Source organism: Arachis hypogaea, chromosome 10 (genome assembly GCF_003086295.3).
Source record: "Arachis hypogaea cultivar Tifrunner chromosome 10, arahy.Tifrunner.gnm2.J5K5, whole genome shotgun sequence".
Lineage (NCBI taxonomy): Eukaryota > Viridiplantae > Streptophyta > Magnoliopsida > Fabales > Fabaceae > Arachis > Arachis hypogaea.
Window position 1 is genome coordinate 24,881,607 of NC_092045.1, and position 20,081 is coordinate 24,901,687.

At 38.7% G+C, this 20,081-nt stretch overlaps 1 non-coding gene across 1 annotated transcript; it reads left to right on the forward strand.

The window, feature by feature from the left end:
- The first annotated feature begins 1,788 nt into the window (after positions 1-1,788).
- LOC112719174 (small nucleolar RNA R71) lies at positions 1,789-1,896 on the forward strand. Its single transcript, XR_003161487.1, has one exon. It is a non-coding gene; the product is annotated as a small nucleolar RNA R71 (small nucleolar RNA).
- Positions 1,897-20,081: the final 18,185 nt, after the last annotated feature.

The following is a 20,081-nucleotide window of genomic DNA, read 5'->3' on the forward strand; positions in this document are numbered from 1 at the left end:
TCATAGTAAAGTCCAAAAATTTGAATTTAACATAAAAACTAATGAAAACATCCCTAAAAGTAGCTTAAACTTACTAAAAACTACCTAAAAACAATGCCAAAAAGCGTATAAATTATCCGCTCATCAGCCTTCCAACACCAAACTTAGAGTTTGAATGTGGGGGTTCAACACCAACCTTAGAGTTTGGTTGTGGCCTCCTAACACCAAACTTAAAGTTTGAATGTAGGGGCTTTGTTTGACTCTGTATTGAAAGAAGCTTTCCTTGTTTCCTCTCCATGGTTACAGACGGAGATCCTTGAGTTTTAAACACAAGGTAGTGCTCATTCAATTGAAGGATCAACTCTTCTATGTCCATATCAATCACAGCTTTTGCAGTGGCTAGGAAGGGTCTTCCAAGGATGATGGATTCATCCTCATCCTTCCCAGTGTCTAGGATTATGAAGTCATCAGGGATGTAAAGGCCTTTGACCTTTACTAGCATGTCCTCTACCTATCCATAAGCCTTTTTCATGGATTTGTCTGTCATCTATAATGAGAATTTGGCAGCCTGTACCTCAAAGATTCCCAGTTTCTCCATTACAGAGAGTGGCATTAAGTTTATGCTTGACTCCAGGTCACACAGAGCCTTCTCAAAGGTTATGCCTATGGTACAAGGAATTAAAAATTTACCAGGATCCTATTTCTTTTGAGGTAATATCTGCCTAACCAAGTCATTCAGTTCATTAGGGAGCAAGGGGGTTCATCCACCCAAGTCTCATTACCAAATAACTTGGCATTCAGCTTCATGATTGCTCCAAGGTACTTAGCAACTTGCTCTTCAATAATATCTTCATCTTCTTCAGAGGAGGAATACTCATCAAAGCTTATGAATGGCAGAAGTAGGTTTAATGGAATCTCTATGGTCTCTAGATGAGTCTCAGATTCCTTAGGTTCCTCAAATGGGAACTCCTTTTTGTCCAGATGACGTCCCATGAGGTCTTCCTCATTGGGATTCACGTCCTCCTCCTCCTCTCTAGGTTCGGCCACACCAAGTAAGGTTATGGCCTTGCACTCTCTTTTTGGATTCTCTTCTGTATTGCTTGAGAGAGTACTAGAAGGAGTTTCAGTGACTCTTTTACTCAGCTGGCTCACTTGTGCCTCCAAATTTCTAATGGAGGACCTTGTTTCATTCATGAAATTGAGAGTGGCCTTAGATAGATCAGAGACTATATTTGCTAAGCTAGATGGGTTCTGCTCAGAATTTTCTGTCTGTTGCTGAGAGGATGATGGAGAAGGCTTGCTATTGCTAAACCTATTTCTTCCACCATTATTAAAGCCTTGTTGAGGCTTTTGTTGATCCTTCCATGAGAAATTTGGATGATTTCTCCATGAGGGATTATAGGTGTTTCCATAGGCTTCACCCATGTAATTCACCTCTGCCATTGCAGAGTTCTCAGGATCATAAGCTTCTTCTTCAGAAGATGCTTCTTTAGTACTGTTGGATGCATTTTGCAATCCATCTAGACTCTAAGAAATTAAATTGACTTGTTGAGTCAACATTTTGTTCTGAGCCAATATGGCATTCAAAGTATCAATTTCAAGAACTCCCTTCCTCTGAAGCATCCTATTATTCACAAGATTCCCTTCAGAGGTGTACATGAACTGGTTATTTGCAACCATTTCAATGAGTTCGTGAGCTTCTGCAGGTGTTTTCTTCAGGTGAATAGATCCACCTGCAGAATGGTCCAATGACATTTTAGACAATTCAGACAGACCAACATAGAATATATCCAGGATGGTCCATTCTGAAAGCATGTCAGAAGGACACTTTTTGGTCAGTTGCTTGTATCTCTCCCAAGCTTCATAGATGGATTCACCTTCTTTCTGCCTAAAGGTTTGAACATCCACTCTAAGCTTGCTCAGCTTTTGAGGAGGAAAGAACTTGGCTAAGAAAGTCGTGACCAGCTTATCCCAAGAGTTCAAGCTATCTTTAGGTTGAGAGTCCAACCATATTCTAGCACTGTCTCTTACAGCAAAAGGGAAAAGCATAAGCTTATAGACCTCGGGATCAACTCCATTGGTCTTATAGTATCACAGATCTGCAAGAACTCAGTTAAGAACTGAAAAGGATCTTCTGATGGAAGTCTATGAAACTTGCAATTCTGTTGCATCAGAGAACTAATTGAGGCTTTAGCTCAAAATTATTTGCTCCAATGGCAGGGATTGAGATGCTTCTTCCATGTAAATTGGAATTTGGTGCAGTAAAGTCACCAAGCATCTTCCTTGCACCTCCACATTGTTATTGGTTTCGGCCATCTCTACTCCTTTTTCGAAAATTTCAGTAAAATCCTCTTTAGAGTGTTGTGTTTTAGCTTCTCTTAGCTTCCTCTTCAGAATCCTTTCAGGTTCCAGATCAGCTTCAACAAGAATGTTCTTATCCTTGCTCATGCTCATGTGAAAAAGAAGAGAACAGAAAAGAAGAGGAATCCTCTATGTCACAGTATAGAGATTCCTTTATGTGAGTAGAAGAAGATAAGAATAGGAGAGGAAAAATTCGAACACAGAGAGAGAAGAAAAGAGGGTTTGAATTATGACTAGAAGAGAAGTGTTAGTAATTAAATAAATAAATAGAAGAAGATGAGAGGGAGAGAATTTCGAAAATTGTTTTTGAAAAATGGTTAGTGATTTTAAAAAATTAAGAGAAGAAATAAAATTAAAATTAAAATTTGAAATAATTAGTTAATTAAAAAGAATTTTGAAAAAGAGGAAGGTGATTTTCGAGAATTAGAGAGAGAAAAGTAGTTAGGTGATTTTGAAAAAGATAAGAATTTTAAAAATCAAACAAAAAGTTAAGTGGTTAATTGAAAAAAGGATTTGAAAATCAATTTTGAAAAGGTAAGAAGTTAGAAAAGATTTTGAAATTGATTTTGAAAATGATATGATTTGAAAAAGATATGTTTGAAAAGATATGATTGAAAAGATATGATTGAAATTTATTTTGAAAAATATTTAATTTTAAAAATCAAAATTAATTACTTGACTCACAAGAAACTAAAAGATATGATTCTAAAATTTAAAGATTAAACATTTCTTAACAAGAAAGTAACAAACTTGAAATTTTTGAATCAAGACATTAATTGTTAGTAATAATTTTGAAAAATTATGAAATAAAGATAAAAAAAAGATTTTGAAAATCAATTTTAAAAATTTTTGAAAATATAAAAGAAAAATGAAAAAGATTTGATTTTTGAAAAAGTTTTGAAAATATAAGATTTTTAAAATTGAAATCTTGAATTGACTAACAAGAAACAACTTATTTTAAAAATTTTTGACTAAGTCAACCCAAAGATTTCGAAATTTATGAGTGAAATAAGGAAAATATATTTTTTGATTTTTAAATTTTTAATGAGGAGAGAAAAAAATAACAAAATGACTCAAGACATAAAAATTTTGGATTAAAACAAATGATGCATGCAAGAACACTATGAATGTCAAGATGAACACCAAGAACACTTTGAAGATCATGATGAACATCAAGAAATTATTTTTGAAAATTTTCAAGAAAAGAAAAACATGCAAGACACCAAACTTAAAAAAAATTTATGCTTAGACACTAACAAACTAAAAATGCATATAAAAAACAAGAAAAGACTCACAACATGAAAATGCAAAGATCAAACAAAGAAAATCATCAAGAACAACTTTGAAGATCATGAAGAACACATGCATGAATTTTCGAAAAATGCAATGATGATTAAAAACATGCAATTGACACCAAACTTAAAAATTGACACTAGACTCAAACAAGAAACACAAAATATTTTTGTTTTTTTATTTTATTATTTTTTTGGATTTTTTTTTCGAAAATATTTTGGAGAAACAAAAAAAAGAAGAAAAATTTTTTGAAAACTTTTCGAAATTAAAATAATGGTTAAAACAAGAAGAAAATTACCTAATCTGAGCAACAAGATGAACCGCCAGTTGTCCAAACTCGAACAATCTCCGGAACGGCGCCAAAAACTTGGTGCACGAAATTGTGATACAAAATCACGCCAACAACTTGGTATGCACAATTGTAATCTCAACTCTTTTTCACAACTTCGCACAACTAACCAGCAAGTGCACTGGGTCGTCCAAGTAATAAACCTTACATGAGTAAGGGTCGATCCTACGGAAATTGTCGGCTTGAAGCAAGCTATGGTCATCTTGTAAATCTCAATCAGGCGGATTCAAATGGTTATGGAGTTTTAATAATGTAAAAGATAAATAAGCATAAAATAAAGATAGAGATACTTATGTAATTCATTGGTGGGAATTTCAGATAAGCGTATGGAGATGCGCTGTTCCTTCTGAATCTCTGCTTCCCTATTGCCTTCATCCAATCCTTCATAATCCTTTCTATGGCAAGCTGTATGTTGGGTATCACCGTTGTCAATGGCTACTTCCCGTCCTCTCAGTAAAAATGGTCCTCTACGGTTTCCCGCATGGCTAATCAGCTGTTGGCTCTCGATTGTGTAGGAATAGGATTTACTATCCTTTTGCGTCTATCACTACGCCCTACAGTCACGAGTTTGAAGCTCATCATAGTCATCCCATCCCAGATCCTACTCGGAATACCACAGACAAGGTTTAGACTTTCCGGATCTCAAGAATACTGCCATTGATTCTAGCTTATACCACGAAGACTCTGATCTCACGGAATGGAAGGCTCTATTGTCAGGAGAGGCAACCATGCATCGTGAACCAGGAATCCAAGAGATACACACTCTAGCTTTCGCAGGTAGAACGGAAGTGTTTGTCAGACACGCGTTCATAAGTGAGAATGGTGATGAGTGTCACGGATCATCACATTTGGACTTCTGTAGCTCCAAAAAATCTATTTCGAGTGCAGGGAGGTCAGAATCCAACAGCATCTGCAGTCCTTCTTCAGCCTCTGAATCATATTTTTGCTCAAGTCCCTCAACTTCAGCAAAAAAATACCTGAAATCATAGAAAAACACACAAACTCATAGTAAAGTCCAGAAATATGAATTTTGCATAAAAACTAATAAAATTATACTAAAAACTAACTAAATCATACTAAAAACTATGTAAAAATGTTGCCAAAAAGCGTATAAATTATCCGCTCATCACGTGCGCACAAGCACCTGTGCGTACGCACAGGTCAATATTCAGCAAAGTGTGCGTACACACAGGACCCTGCACATGATTTCATTAATGAAACATGTGCTACGTGATTTCTGAAGGCTCTTGGCCCATTTTGGATGAATGGAAGGCTGAATTGGAGTGCTATATCAAGGGGAATTCAACACATATGAAGGCATTAGGTAGTATTAGGACTTAGAACTTTATTTTGACATTTTTCCATAGTAGTAGGCGTAGGATTAGTGTAGATTAGGGAGAGCTCTCTTAGGGTTTAGTTAGGGTTTATCAATTTCAATTGTAGCATTTTATAGCAAGCTTTGATCTGTGATTTTGCTTCTTTAATTGTAAGTACTCTCAATTTCCTCTTTAATTAAAGCACTTTTACTTTCCTTTCCTTTTGGTTCAAGTTACTTTGTTTATATTTGCAATTTTGAGTTTCTTGAAGTTTTGATTGATGAATCTAATGTTTCATGCTTTCTTTATGTTTGATTGCTTGTTTATAGTTGAATTTGTGAATAGTTGGTTATAGTTTATCATTTTTCTTTGCAATTTTTCATGTTTTGCTTTTATGCCCACAAGGTGTTTGTGAAAATGCCAAGGCTAGATCTTGAGTAGATTTTCACACCTTGACTTGGGACTTGAGTTCCTAGGATACTAGAGTCATAATGTCCGACATTTAGTGGTAATTCTTGGAGAGTTAGTTGACTCTTGTTTCCATTAAAGCTAGCCTTTTATAAACTAGTTTGGTAAGTTGGCTAGGACTTATGGATTAAGATCAATTATGCTTGCTTGACCTATTCCTCGAAGTTAGGGGTTAACTAGGCGAGACTAACTCATGATAATTACCATAGTTGTGGTTATGAAAATGATAAGATTCCTTGGATTCTCAATTCCCAATCAAGGCTCTTTATGAATTTATAGTATTTTCACTAGTTTTAATATTGTTTCCTTCTACTTGCATTAATTCCAATTTTGATCAGTGCTTAGTTCTTTTATTTCTTAGTTCTTTTGATCTTTCATTTTTTGATTTCAAAATCCCCTTTTTCTTAACAACCAAGGAAATGTCACTTCAATTACATCCTAGGGAGAACGACCCGAGGTTGAATTATTCTTGATCTCGGTTTATAATTGATTTGAATATTACATTTGATTGATGCTCAATTTGTTGGGTTTAGACTATACTTGCAACGGACAAATTCTATTTTTTTAGTGTGAAAATCCAAGCCTATGCTCTTGGGCATTCATCAAATTTTGGCGCCGATGCCGGGGATGCAATTGGTGTTATATCTTAGGTTGTTATAAATATGTTAATATTGTAAATAGCTTACTCTTTGGTTATTTGGTTGTTTTTGCTAATATTTAGGTGTTTGTTTTCTTGTTTTATTGATGTCTTTTGCTTTTATTTTCTATTTTCTTTATGAGTTATCACCCTTGTTGCTTGGATCTTGGTTGTGAGTATTTTGTAGGGTATGATGAATTCAAATTGGGATTGCATCTTAGAACAGGAGAAGCGATGGAGGGAGGAGCAATCTTTCCCATACTACAGCGAGGCAAATCCTCTCCCAAACTCTCCCTTATGTGAATATCAACCCAAAGGATATGAAAGATACCCCATACACAACCCCCAACCACCAAACCTTCAAGCACCACACCATACACCTCCATGGAATCAAAATGTCTATACACCTTGTTACCAACCATATGAACCATCACCCCCTTATACACCACTTTAATACTCTCACCCACAAGGCACACCTTCCAACTACACAACCTTTCTCCCAACCTTTGAACCTTCTCTTCTATCCAATTAAGAAGTTTTCCAACCCTTGCCCCAAGAACAACAAAACCTGCAAGCATTCTTCCAAGAGCAAGAATGGTTTGGAAGGAAGCAAGTGGAGTTTATGGCTACCATAGCCGAAGCGTTGAACCGCTTAATCGTACTACGCTCAAGAACTCAAGACATCCCCCTTGAGGAAGGTGGAGAATCAAGTAAGGAGTGTAGAAAGGAGGAGAATGATAAACCATTATTTTATGATTTATATTATGTTTAATTGTGTGGTTTTATCAAGTCTTCACCCACTTATTCATATGATTTGCATGTATTTACAATTCCTTCCTGAAAATGATCTATGGTTGAAAACTTGGTTCCTAAAGATCTTTTAATTGTATATTTTTAGTCTCCTTTATACCATTCGATGTTGTGATCTGTGTGTTAAGTGTTTCAGGCTTCATAGGGCAGGAATGGCTTAGAGAATGGAGAGGAAGCTTGCAAAAATGGAAGGAACACAAGAAATTGAGGAGATGACCAGTGAGAAGTGACGCGGGCGCATGGCTCACGCGACCGCGCAAAATGGAGAAATTCACAGCGACGCGAACGCGTACCTGATGCGAACGCGTGGATTGAAAGCTGCACGAGTGACGCGAATGCGTAGACGACGCGCACGCGTGGCACGGAAAACGCTGAGTGACGCGAACGCGTGGACGACGCAACCGCATGACGTGCGCGATCTGCAGAATTACAGAAGTCGCTGGCATAGATTCTGGGCCGCGTTTTAACCCACTTTTCGAGCCAGAAACGCAGATTAGAGCCAGAAAACATGCAGAGACGAAGGACAACATTCATTCCACAACATTCTTAGTTTTTTAGATCTGATTTTACCCCTCCTCTAGGTTTTTCTCTACATATTCACAGTTCTTAGGATTTGGTTTTTATTGCTTTTCGGCTTGGGATATTGAGAAGAGTTATTACCTCCGCAAGATTTCATCACTCTAGTTTGTTCTCTTTACTTGTTGCTTACTCTTTCATATCCTTAATTTGTTCAGAGTTACAATTGGATTATTTTTAGGATTCATTAATACAAGAACCATTTTTATTTTTAATTGATCTTTTTTATTATTATCTATCATGTATTTCCTTATTCCTTATTTTTATTTTGTGAAATTTACATCCATGATGAGTGAGTAGTTCTCTAACTTGTTTGGGAGTTGATTGAAAGGAGACCCTTGAGTTGGAATGTGCAAGAGTAAAATTGTAATTGAGTTTATTGTTGGATGGCTCTCTAGTCACTGACACTAATCCTTCCCAAGGAAGAGGATTAGAACTTGTGAATAGAAGTAGACTTTCAACTTACTTGACTCTCCTTTACCTAGTAAAGGATAACTAAGTAGAACAACCTTCAATTATCAATTGATCTTGGGAAAACTCCAACAAGGATAGAACTTCCAATTAATCTACTCCCGGTCAAGATTTTTATTTAAATTACATCAATTCTCTAATTTAATTTCCCATTTATCAAACTCAAAACCATTTTGGAAAACCTCTGATCAATAAGATAGCACATCTTCCTGCAACTCGTTGGAAGACGACCTGGGATTCATACTCCCAGTATTTTAATTCTAATTTCGTGACAACCTTTCTAAATTGATAAGCGGATTTTTGTTGGTTAGGAACTGTACATGCAACGTATCACTCATATTAATTTCTTAATCTGCCAATTTTCGCTACGTCAATTTTTGGCGCCGTTGCCGGGAAGTTGCAATAGAGTGCTAATTTATTTGAAATTTATTTATCTGCATTTTATTTTATTTTGTTTTTGTTATCATGAGCTATATGATCTTTTCCACTGAATGACTCGTTCATTTTCTGATTCGAGCTTAACTGCTTTTGATCCCGAAATTGAAAGAACGATTTCACGTATTAGGCGAGCTCGACGTCGGCTAGCCTCTGAGGGTGGTGAAGTGATTAACGTCAATTCACCAATCTCATCCGAGGGCAAATCTGAACCTCCATTTGAAGAAGAAACAAGCTCCTCTATTACTGATTCAGTTGATTCACGTGCAGATAACAAGGCAGCACCTAGGAGAGTTACTATCCAGGAAGCTGGAGCCCCAGATTTCACACTGCAGCCGTATCAAGCGCATCACCCAGCAGTGGCTGTAGATTTTGAAATAAAGACTGCACTACTTAACTTGATGCCCATGTTTCATGGCTTACCTACTCAAGAGCCTATCAAGCACCTTAGGGATTTCCAGACAGCTTGTTCTACTGTTAAGCGTGATGGTGTTGATGAAACTTCTATTCTGTTAAAAGCCTTCTCATTCTCTCTTGAGGGAAAGGCAAGAGAGTGGTACTACACTCAACCCAGAGCAACTGTTTCTAACTGGGATACGCTTAGAAGAGAATTTTTGAAAAAATTCTTTCCAGCTGAAGTTACCAATAAACTGAGGAAAGACATTTCCATAATTGTTCAGGACGAATCTGAGACTCTCTACGAATATTGGGAGCACTTCAACAATCTTCTGGAAGCATGTCTCCACCATATGATTGACAAGATAGTGTTGCCCGGCTACTTCACACAGGGCATGAAACCTCAAGATAAGACCACATTGGAAGGTGCTAGAAATGGGTCTATGAAAAAGTACAAGACTACTGATGAGGCATGGCAATTGATCAGCGACTTAGCTGAATCTACTAGGAATCACAGGTAGAAACAAAGCCGGTCAAGAGCTATTGCAGAGGTATCCTCTAGCAAAGAGACTACTGCTCTAACTCAGAGTATATGTAAAATGACCAACTTACTGAAGTAGATGCAATTAAGTTAACAACAAGCTCAGCAAGCTCAGCCTTCTCCATCACAGCAAAGCCAACAGTTGGTTCCACAAAGAGTATGCAGGATCTGTACTGATTATAGTCATTACACTGATGAATGTCTGCAGCTCCAACAAGAAGACAACATTGTGGCAGCCACTCATAACTTCTATGACTGCCCCAATCAAGGATACAATCAAGGTGGCAACTACAACCATGGATGGCAAGACAATTCCAACCAAGGTTGGAGAGATAATTCTAACCATGATTGGAGGGATAATCATAACAGAGGAGGCAGAGATAACAATAGAAACCAGAGGTAAAATAACAGTAACAACACCAGACAACAGAATTAGAATCAGGCCTACAGAGCACCTCATCTAAGGCAGCCTCAAGCATCTCAACAGACCCCTCAGCTCACTTATCCCTCTTCATCTTCTAATGATGAGTTATTACACTCTATTGATTGGAGACAGCAGGCCATGGAAAACAACCTTACTTCTACCCTAAATGGTCTAAACTCTACCTTGCAAGCCCTTGTCTCACAGATTGGATCACTAAATAACTCCACCAACCAACCTTCGAGCTCCAGTGGACTTCCTTCTCAACCTTTACCTAATCTCAAGGGTGGCATCAATGCCATCACTCTGAGATCCGGAACCACATTGTAGGAGAGGAACCAAGAGAAGCCAAGTCCACCAGAACACACCCCAGCTGAAGATGCAGTAAAAGTGGAAGATGCTGAAGAGGAAGAGAACATACAGGATATAGTTGAAGAAGAGGAAACTCAACCACAGGTTGAAGCACCAAAGGATGTTGAAGCTGCAGATAACGCCCGTCCTGTCCCCTTTCCACAACTCACAAGGAAGCCCTGGAAGCAGATGGAACTTGATCCCAAAATGGTAGAAATATTCAAAAAGGTTGAGGTAACTGTTCCTCTTTTTGATGTCATTCAACAGGTACCTAAATATGCGAAGTTTCTAAAGGATTTATGTATACATAAGGATAAAATTAATAGATTAAAAACTATTCCCTTAGGTAGTTCTATCTCTGTTTTAATGGGAGGTATACCTGAAAAATGTAGTGATCCAGGTCCCTGTATGGTCAACTGTACTATTGGAGGTGTGATATTCTCTGACTGCATGTGTGATCTAGGAGCGTGTGTTAGTATAATGCCTTTATCTATATTTAATGCTTTAAGGCTCCCTCCCTTAAAATGGTCGGCAGCTCGTTTTGTGTTGGCAGATAAAAGCATTATTACAGTTATTGGAGTTGCTAAAGATGTATTGGTGAGCATCAAGGAGCTCACATTTCCCATTGATTTCTATATCTTGGAAATGCCCCCTAATGACTCCGGGAGGCCATCATCAATCCTACTTGGAAGACCATTCCTGAAGACTTCAAAGTTCAAGCTGGACACATTTTCAGGAACTTATTCTTTTGAAATAGATGGCAGAATAGTGAAATTCAGTTTAAATGTAGCTATGAAGCATCCTCCGGAAGATCATTCTATCTCCCAGTGTGACATCATTAATGTAACTATAGCTGAAGTTCACCAGGAAGAATTATAAGAGAAGTACATAGGGCAAGGTGGGTGTGGGGATATTTTTAGAGGACAATGAGAGCACTTCACCATTATCACCAGCCCCAGATGACCCAAAGCCAAGACCTAAGCAGAAAATGGAATTAAAGCCCCTTCCTACACATCTCAAGTATGCTTATCTTGAGGACAAGCAGAAGTTCCCAGTTATTATTGCAAGGGAGCTCACTTCCCAACAAGAAGAACAACTGCTTAGTGTATTGAGGACGCATAAAAAAGTAATTGGATGGAGCTTAGCGGATATAGTAGGCATCAGTCCTCAAGTTTGTAAACATAGAATATTCTTAGAAGAAGGAGCAAAGCCTTTTCGTCAACCTCAGAGAAGATTGAATCCAACCATCTTAGAAGTTGTCAAGAAGGAAGTAACCAGTCTACTTGAAGCAGATATCATTTACCCCATTTCAGACAGCGAATGGGTCAGTCCAGTACAAGTGGTGCCCAAGAAATCTGGAGTCACAACTGTAAGAAATGAGCAAGGAGAGCTTCTGACAACTAGAGTGGAAAATTCATGGAGAGTTTGCATTGACTACAGGCGTCTCAACCAAGCCACTCGCAAGGATCATTACCCCTTGCCATTTATTGATTAGATGCTTGATCGCCTGTCAGGTAAATCTCATTACTGCTTTTTAGATGGTTATATAGGTTATTTTCAAATCCATATAGCTCCTGAAGATCAGGAAAAGACTACTTTTACATGTCCTTTTGGGACTTATGCTTATAAAAGAATGTCCTTTGCCTTATGTAATGCACCAGCTACTTTTCAAAGGTGTATGATGAATCTTTTCTCTGATCTCATTGAAACCTGTATAGAAGTTTTTATGGATGACTTTAGCGTATATGGTGATTCATTTAGCCATTGCTCGGATAGTTTATCTAGAGTATTGGACAGGTGTGTTAGTTCAAACCTTGTTTTAAATTTCGAAAAGTATCATTTTATTGTGAAACAAGGAATTGTTCTAGGACATGTTATTTCTGATACTGGTATCTCTGTAGACCCAACAAAGATGGATGTTATTTCTAGTTTACCTTACCCCTCCTCCGTGAGGGAAATCCATTCGTTCCTTGGCCATGCAGGTTTTTACAGGAGATTCATTAAGGACTTCAGTAAGGTAGCATTACCTTTATCCTGATTGCTGCAGAAAGACATCGAGTTCGAGTTCAGTAAAGATTGTGAGCAAGCTTTTGATAAGCTGAAGACCGCCCTAACTCAAGCTCCAATTGTGAGAGGACCAGACTGGAGCCAACCATTTGAAATCATGTGTGATGCTTCCAATCATGCAGTAGGAGCAACGTTGGCTCAGCGTGAAGGTAAGGATCCTTTCGTAATCGCTTACGCGTCTAGGACTTTAGACGCTGCTCAGTCTAATTACACTACTACTGAAAAAGAGCTTCTAGCTATTGTTTTTACTCTGGATAAATTCCGAGCCTATTTACTGGGTATTAAGGTAGTAGTGTACTCAGACCATGCAGCTCTAAAGTATCTATTAGCTAAAAATGAGTCTAAACCAAGGCTCATACGTTGGATACTACTACTACAAGAATTTGATTTAGAAATTAAGGATAGGAGTGGTAACCAGAATCTAGTGGCAGACCACTTGAGTCGCATTGAGCACATTAAGAATGCCTCCACTCCTATAAACGATGATTTCCCATTTGACAACTTACAAGCAGTATCTGAAGTAGTCCATTGGTATACGCCTGTACCTAATTATCTAGTCAGCCACACTCTCCCTCCAAACTTTACTAAGCATCAAAGAGACAAGCTGAAAAGCAAGTCCAAATATTATATATGGGATGATCCATATTTATGGAGGTGTGGTGCTGACCAGGTAATTAGACGATGTGTGCCTCAATCAGAATTCCAGTCCATTTTAGAGGCCTACCACTCATCTGAGAGTGGAGGACATTTTGGCCCTCAAAGAACAGCCAGAAAAATTCTAGACTGTGGATTCTGGTGGCCTACTCTTTTTAAAGATACTGCTGAATTTTGTAAATCTTGTTTTCCATGCCAAAAGTTTGGTAATATATCCAAGAGGGACGAGATGCCTCAACTGATTATGCTTTTCTGTGAAATTTTTTATGTTTGGGGCATTGACTTCATAGGTCCATTTCCAAATTCTAATGGTCATCTCTATATACTGTTAGCTATAGATTATGTTTCTAAATGGGTGGAAGCAATTCCTACCCGCACTGATGATGCTAACACTGTTGTTTTCTTTGTTAGAAACCATATTATTTGTTGCTTTGGATCACCACAAGCAATCGTGAGCGATCAAGGCACCCATTTTTGTAACAGGCGACTAATAGGATTACTAAAGAGGCACGAAATAATTCATAAAGTATCAACAGCCTACCACCCCCAGACTAATGGGCAAGCAGAGGTGTCTAACAGAGAGATAAAGCGCATACTGCAAAAGATAGTCAAGCCTCATAGAAAGCACTAGAGCACCAGGCTCCAAGATGCGCTTTGGGCATATCGGACAGCATACAAGACACCCATTGGAATGAGTCCCTTCCGCTTAGTTTATGGAAAAGCCTGTCACCTCCCAGTTGAGGTAGAGCACAAAGCCTTTTGGGCAGTGAAGGAGTGCACCATGGGATTTGAGAAGGCCGAAGCTGAAAGGAAGTTGCAACTGTAGGAATTAGAAAGCCTTCGCCTAGAAGCTTATGAGAACTCCAGGCTTTAAAAGAAAAAGATGAAGGCCGTGCATGATAAGCACATCAAGAGGAAAGAGTTCCAACCTAGGGACTTAGTCCTCCTTTACAACTCCAGATTGAGGCTCATGCCAGGCAAGTTGAGATCAAGATGGGACGGCCCTTATAGAGTAGAGAAGGCTGAACCATACGGAGTTTTCCACCTGAGTCATCCTTCAAGCTCCGAATTTATCAAAGTCAATGGACATCGTTTAAAGCCATATCATGGTAAAAAGATGAAGAAAAAGAAGGAGCTCGAGATCTTCCTCTTGGAAGATCCACCCACAGCAGAAGACTGAGCTAGTGGAGCGTCCAAATTAAAGACGTTAAAGCAAAGTGCTGGGTGGGAGATAACCCACCATGGTATGATCGTTCCTTTCTCTCTCCTTAATTTCCTTCTTCAATAACTCTTCTCAGTACTACTGCCTATATTTTGCATCTCATTTACATATTGCATAAAAAAAACACGCACGCGATGCGACAACGTCGCCAACGTGTCCGCATCATAGGTGCGTTGGGAAGAAAATAAAATGAACAGAGTCATGCGAGAGTGTGGCTGGAGGCGTGCCTTTGGGACAAATGGATCCATGCGACCGCGTTGATGATGCATCCACGTCATGTACGCCATAACCTCCCCACGCGTCTGCGTCCACCACGCGAACGCGTGGCCCTGCGATTCGACGTAAAAGGGGTGTATGGTAGTAAGTTGCGCTGGAGTTGGGCTGAACTCGTGCTAGACGCACAAGCCCTACCACGCGTACGCATGCCCCACGCGTCCGCACCGTTCTCAAAGTTTGGACATCCATGAGATCGCGTCAACCACGCGAACGCGTCACCCTAGAATTTGGCAAATTGAGTTTCGAATAGAGAGTTGTGCGAGCGCGAGGCTGCCCTCGCGCCACTAGCATAAATCATGTCACGCGTCCGAGTGACCGACGCGTCCGCGTCACCTCATTCAAGCGCTACCCGCGCGAACACGTGACCCACGCGTCCGCGTCGCATGCGCTGCACACTTTATTCAAATCTGCCAGATTATCTTATCTTTTCTTCCCCAAATCCTACTTCCCCCTTCTTATTTCTTTTCCCCCTTCTTCCTTCTTCCTTCTTTCTCCGCTTCTACTCTCTCTCTCTCCCCACCATTATCAAGGTTTTTCTTTTCTTCTTCCCCCTTCTACTCTTATTCTTATTTTTATGTTTTCTTTTTCTTTTTATTTTTACCTTCATTATCTATGTTCTCTTCTTCTCTCTTCTTCTTGTAATTGGTGTTGGATATTTATTTGGGTCATTAATTATTTTTTATACTTTGCTTGTGGATTGTTGAGAAACTGTTTAACAATTATATATTTTTATAGGGTTGCTTGCGTGTTCAATTTAATACTTTCCATACCTTATTTACCATGCATGCTAAGTGTTTGTGAAAAAGCCCGTATGGCATTGTACACTACTTTCGGATTCTTTTATTCTACTACTCTAAATGCTTGTTTTTCACAAATACCCTTTCTATATTTTATTGATTAAATATAATTGTTATTACAAATAGATTGTTAGTTTGACAGACTTGGTAATCTAACTTGGACATTGAATGCTTGATCTATGCTACTCATGCCTTTGCCGGCATGCCGATAAACACCTTGCATTTAACTGTCATCATATGCACTTGCTATATTTCCATTGATGACTTTTCACATGTAGTCATGACCATGTGTTAACGTCATTCTTCTTTATTGTGCATTGATTACCACCTTTCCCATTCTTTTCCATGTTATAACCCTTGAAGTCTCACGTCCTTCCTCTTTCCCTTTCAGGATGACCACCAAGAAATGCAAGGAGAAAGCTACTCCCAAATCAACAGCAAGGAGAGGAATAAAAAGAGCATTAGTGGCAGAGCCATCTTCAACTGTAGTTACACCCTCAACAAAAAGAATTAAGAGGATTATAAAGGTCGATGAAAAAGAGAAAGCCTTTCCAGCAAAGGACACTGCGCGATTTTCCAACCGCTACTGTGAGCAGATGTTCCCCATTCTAGCAGTAAGAAACTACAACAACGAACACCTTCTTATCCTCCCACCCCGTATTGCTGAATTTGTTGAGCTGCGAATCGGACACAGACACTGGGAATTCCTATAGAGACAGCCACGGCAGGTTAATCTCTCATGGGTGGTTGAGTTCTACTCCAATTTCCACCTGCCAACCCTACAGTCTGTATATGTCCGTCAGAAGTAAGTCCCCATTATAGAAGAGGCCATTCAACGAGCCTTAGATCTCCCCCCTGCTCCAGAAGGACTGGACGCATTTTAAGAAGCCGCACTCAAGCGCCAGACATACCAATTCGACTGGGACACTATTCTCAGAGCTATTGCACAACCTGGCAGCAGATGGATTTTTGGATACCATCGTTCCCGACCTAAGGGAATATCGGCTTTCGCTCTCACCTTGGAGGCTCGCGTATGGGCACAGATTATGTCCTATTACGTCTTTTCAAGCACTCAGGAGTCCTCCTTCACTGCAGACATGGCCGTTCTACTATGGTGCATCCTTACAGACCAGCCTCTAAATCTGCCAAGACACACCCGGAATGCCATGGGACACGTACAAATTGCGGGCAACCTACCTTTTCCCGCCTTGGTCTTAGATCTTATCTCGGTAGCCGGAGTCTCCTATAAAGTTGGGAACACCAAAGCCATGCTTTCACGGGATGATCAGTACGTCCCCAACAGGAAATATCTCAGGCCACCAAAAGCCACTACCAGCCAGTCCGCAGAACAAGCTGCAGACATTCCTCCTTCATCAAGTCAGCTGCTCCAGCAAATACTAGAGAGGTTGGACCGGCAAGAATAGAAAGCGAAGCTACGAGAGCGCCGCAACCAGCGCCGATTCAAATACCTCAAGGAGCTACTCACAGGCAACCATAGACCTGACAAGGACCCAGATACTCCGGACTCCACTTTCTTTACCCGCACAGGGAGCCATGACGGTCCCGACTGTGGAGATACTGCTACCAGCCCACCTTTGTTCCTGACAGATGGCACCGAGGACGATACAAAGCCTTAAGTGTGGGGATGTCGGTCAGTACCTGACTTTCGGAGGTAATTTCTCTTCCCTAACACCTATTTTCTCTTTTCTTAGAATAGGATAGATTGCATAGTAATAGGTTAATGGCATGCATGTTCTACTTGATTGAAAAAAAGAATAAGTTTCTTTTAAGACCCTATCTTTGAAAATTTTCACTAATTTAAATCAAAACCTTTATGTTAATGTTGTTTGAAGTTGTAATTGGAGCATGGTTTTTGAGCTAAGGAACACACAATCTGTGAGACTCTGAGCTTAAATACATGGTTATATTATTTAACCATGAATATTTTTTTTTCTTGTGTGTTTACTTCTCTATGATTGTAATCTGAATTTTGTTTTATCCTATATGTCCAATGTTAATGTGTTATATGCATGCATATGATTGAGGCCATTGTTTGTTAGCTCACTTATCCCAATTAAGCCTACCCTTTTAATTACCTTTGTTAGCCACTTTGAGTCGTTTTAACCCCATTTGTTCTACATTTTACCACATTACTAGCCTTAAGTAGAAAAACAATTTTTATATCCCAATTAAATCTTTGGTTATCTTAAGATAGAAATTGTGTGTTAATTGAGTATGGGAAGATTGTGGGAACAAATTTTTTGGGTAATAAAGAAATGTGTCATGATAAAATAATGGGAATTTGGGTACCTACTCATGTGAAGCTATAAAAGAAAATTAAAAATCTATGTGCATTGATAAGTTATGTTTATATAAAAAAATTTAAAAATATATATTTAAATAAGGGGACAAAATTACCTCAATGATAAGTTAAAGTTCAATAATCAATGCACATGTGATAAAATTAAAATAAAGGTTGATGCATGAGTATGGAATGTGAAAAGGAAATTCTGGGTAGCTAGGTATGAATTTTGAAGTTATATAGAATATATGTATGTTAGGTGAGAGCTTAGGTTAATTAAAGATTCAATGTATAAGCTCACTTAGCCATATGTATACCCTTACCCTTACCTTAGCCCCATTACAACCATGAAAAGACCTCATGATGTTTGCATTGATACATTAAATGTTGTTGATTGGTTAGGTGAAGAACAAAAAAATTAAAAAGCATGATTAGAGAAGGATAAAGTGATTACCCTATACACTAGAGAGACTAGAGCGCACACACACCATCAGTGAGGGTTCACTACTTAATTCCATGTCCCCTACTTTCACGAGCTGTCTTCTTACACATTTACCTGCTTTTACTGTGTGATTTGAACTAGTGGAATCTGCTCCATGTTTTGTCTTAGAGAACTTATTTATTTTTAATCAGATAGACAAAATCATATAGTTGCATTCATATATATAGGTTGCATTGTATTGCATGAGTCTTACATGTCCCTATTCATTCATATTTATCTCCTTCAACTAAGCATGAGGACATGCTAATGTTTAAGTGTGGGGAGATTGATAAACCATTATTTTATGATTTATATTATGTTTAATTGTGTGGTTTTATCAAGTCTTCACCCACTTATTCATATGATTTGCATGTATTTACAATTCCTTCCTGAAAATGTTCTATGATTGAAAACTTGCTTCCTAAAGATCTTTTAATTGTATATTTTTAGTCTCCTTTATACCATTCAATGTCGTGATCTGTGTGTTAAGTGTTTCATGCTTCATAGGGCAAGAATGGCTTAGAGAATGGAGAGGAAGCTTGCAAAAATGGAAGGAACACAAGAAATTGAGGAAATGACCAGCGAGAAGTGACGGGGGCACATGCCTTACGCGACCGCGCAAAATGGAGAAATTCAGAGCGACGCAAACGCGTGGATTGAAACCTGCACGAGTGACGCAAATGTGTGGACAACGCGCACGCGTGGCACGGAAAACGCTGAGTGACGCAAACGCATTGACGATGCGGCTGCGTGACGTGCGCGATCTGCAGAATTACAGCAGTCGCTGGCATAGATTCTGGGCCGCGTTTTAACCCAGTTTTCGGCCCAGAAACGCAGATTAGAGCCAGGGAACATGCAGAGACGAAGGACAACATTCATTCCACAACATTCTTAGTTCTTTAGAACTGATTTTATCCCTCCTCTAGATTTTTTCTCTGCACATTCACAGTTCTTAGGATTTGGTTTTGATTGCTTTTTGGCTTGGGATATTGAGAAGAGTTATTACATCCGCAAGATTTCATCACTCTAGTTTGTTCTCTTTACTTGTTGCTTACTCTTTCATATCCTTAATTGTTCTGAGTTACAATTGGAATATTTTTAGGATTCATTAATAGAAGAACCATTTTTATTTTTAATTGATCTTTTTTATTATTGTCTATCATGTCTTTCCTTATTCCTTATTTTTATTTTGTAAAATTTACATCCATGATGAGTGAGTAGTTCTCTAACTTGATTGGGAGTTGATTGAAAGGAGATCCTTGAGTTGGAATGCTCAAGAGTAAAATTGTAATTGGGTTTATTGTTGGATGGCTCTCTAGTCACTGACATTAATCCTTCCCAAGGGAGAGGATTAGAACTTGTGAATAGAAGTAGACTTCCAACTTACTTGACTCTCATTTACCTAGTAAAGGATAACTAAGTAGAACAACCTTCAATTATCAATTGATCTTGGGAAAACTCCAACAAGGATACAACTTCCGATTAATCTACTCCTGGTCAAGATTTTTATTTAAATTACATCAATTCTCTAATTTAATTTTCCGTTTATCAAACTCAAAACCATTTTGGAAAACCTCTGATTAATAAGATAGAACATCTTCTTGCAACTCGTTGGGAGACGACCTGGGATTCATACTTCCAGTATTTTAATTCTAATTTTGTGACAACCTTTCTAAATTGATAAGCGGATTTTTGTTGGTTAAGAACTGTACTTGCAACGTATCACTCATATTAATTTCTTAATCTACCAATTTTTGCTACGTCAGAGAACATGGAGCCTAAAATAGAAGAAGTGGAGCTAAGGATAGAGTCAAAAGAGGAGGAAGGTAGAACTAGTGAACCGGAAGAGGTGAATAGAGAATTGAGGGAGTTTGATCA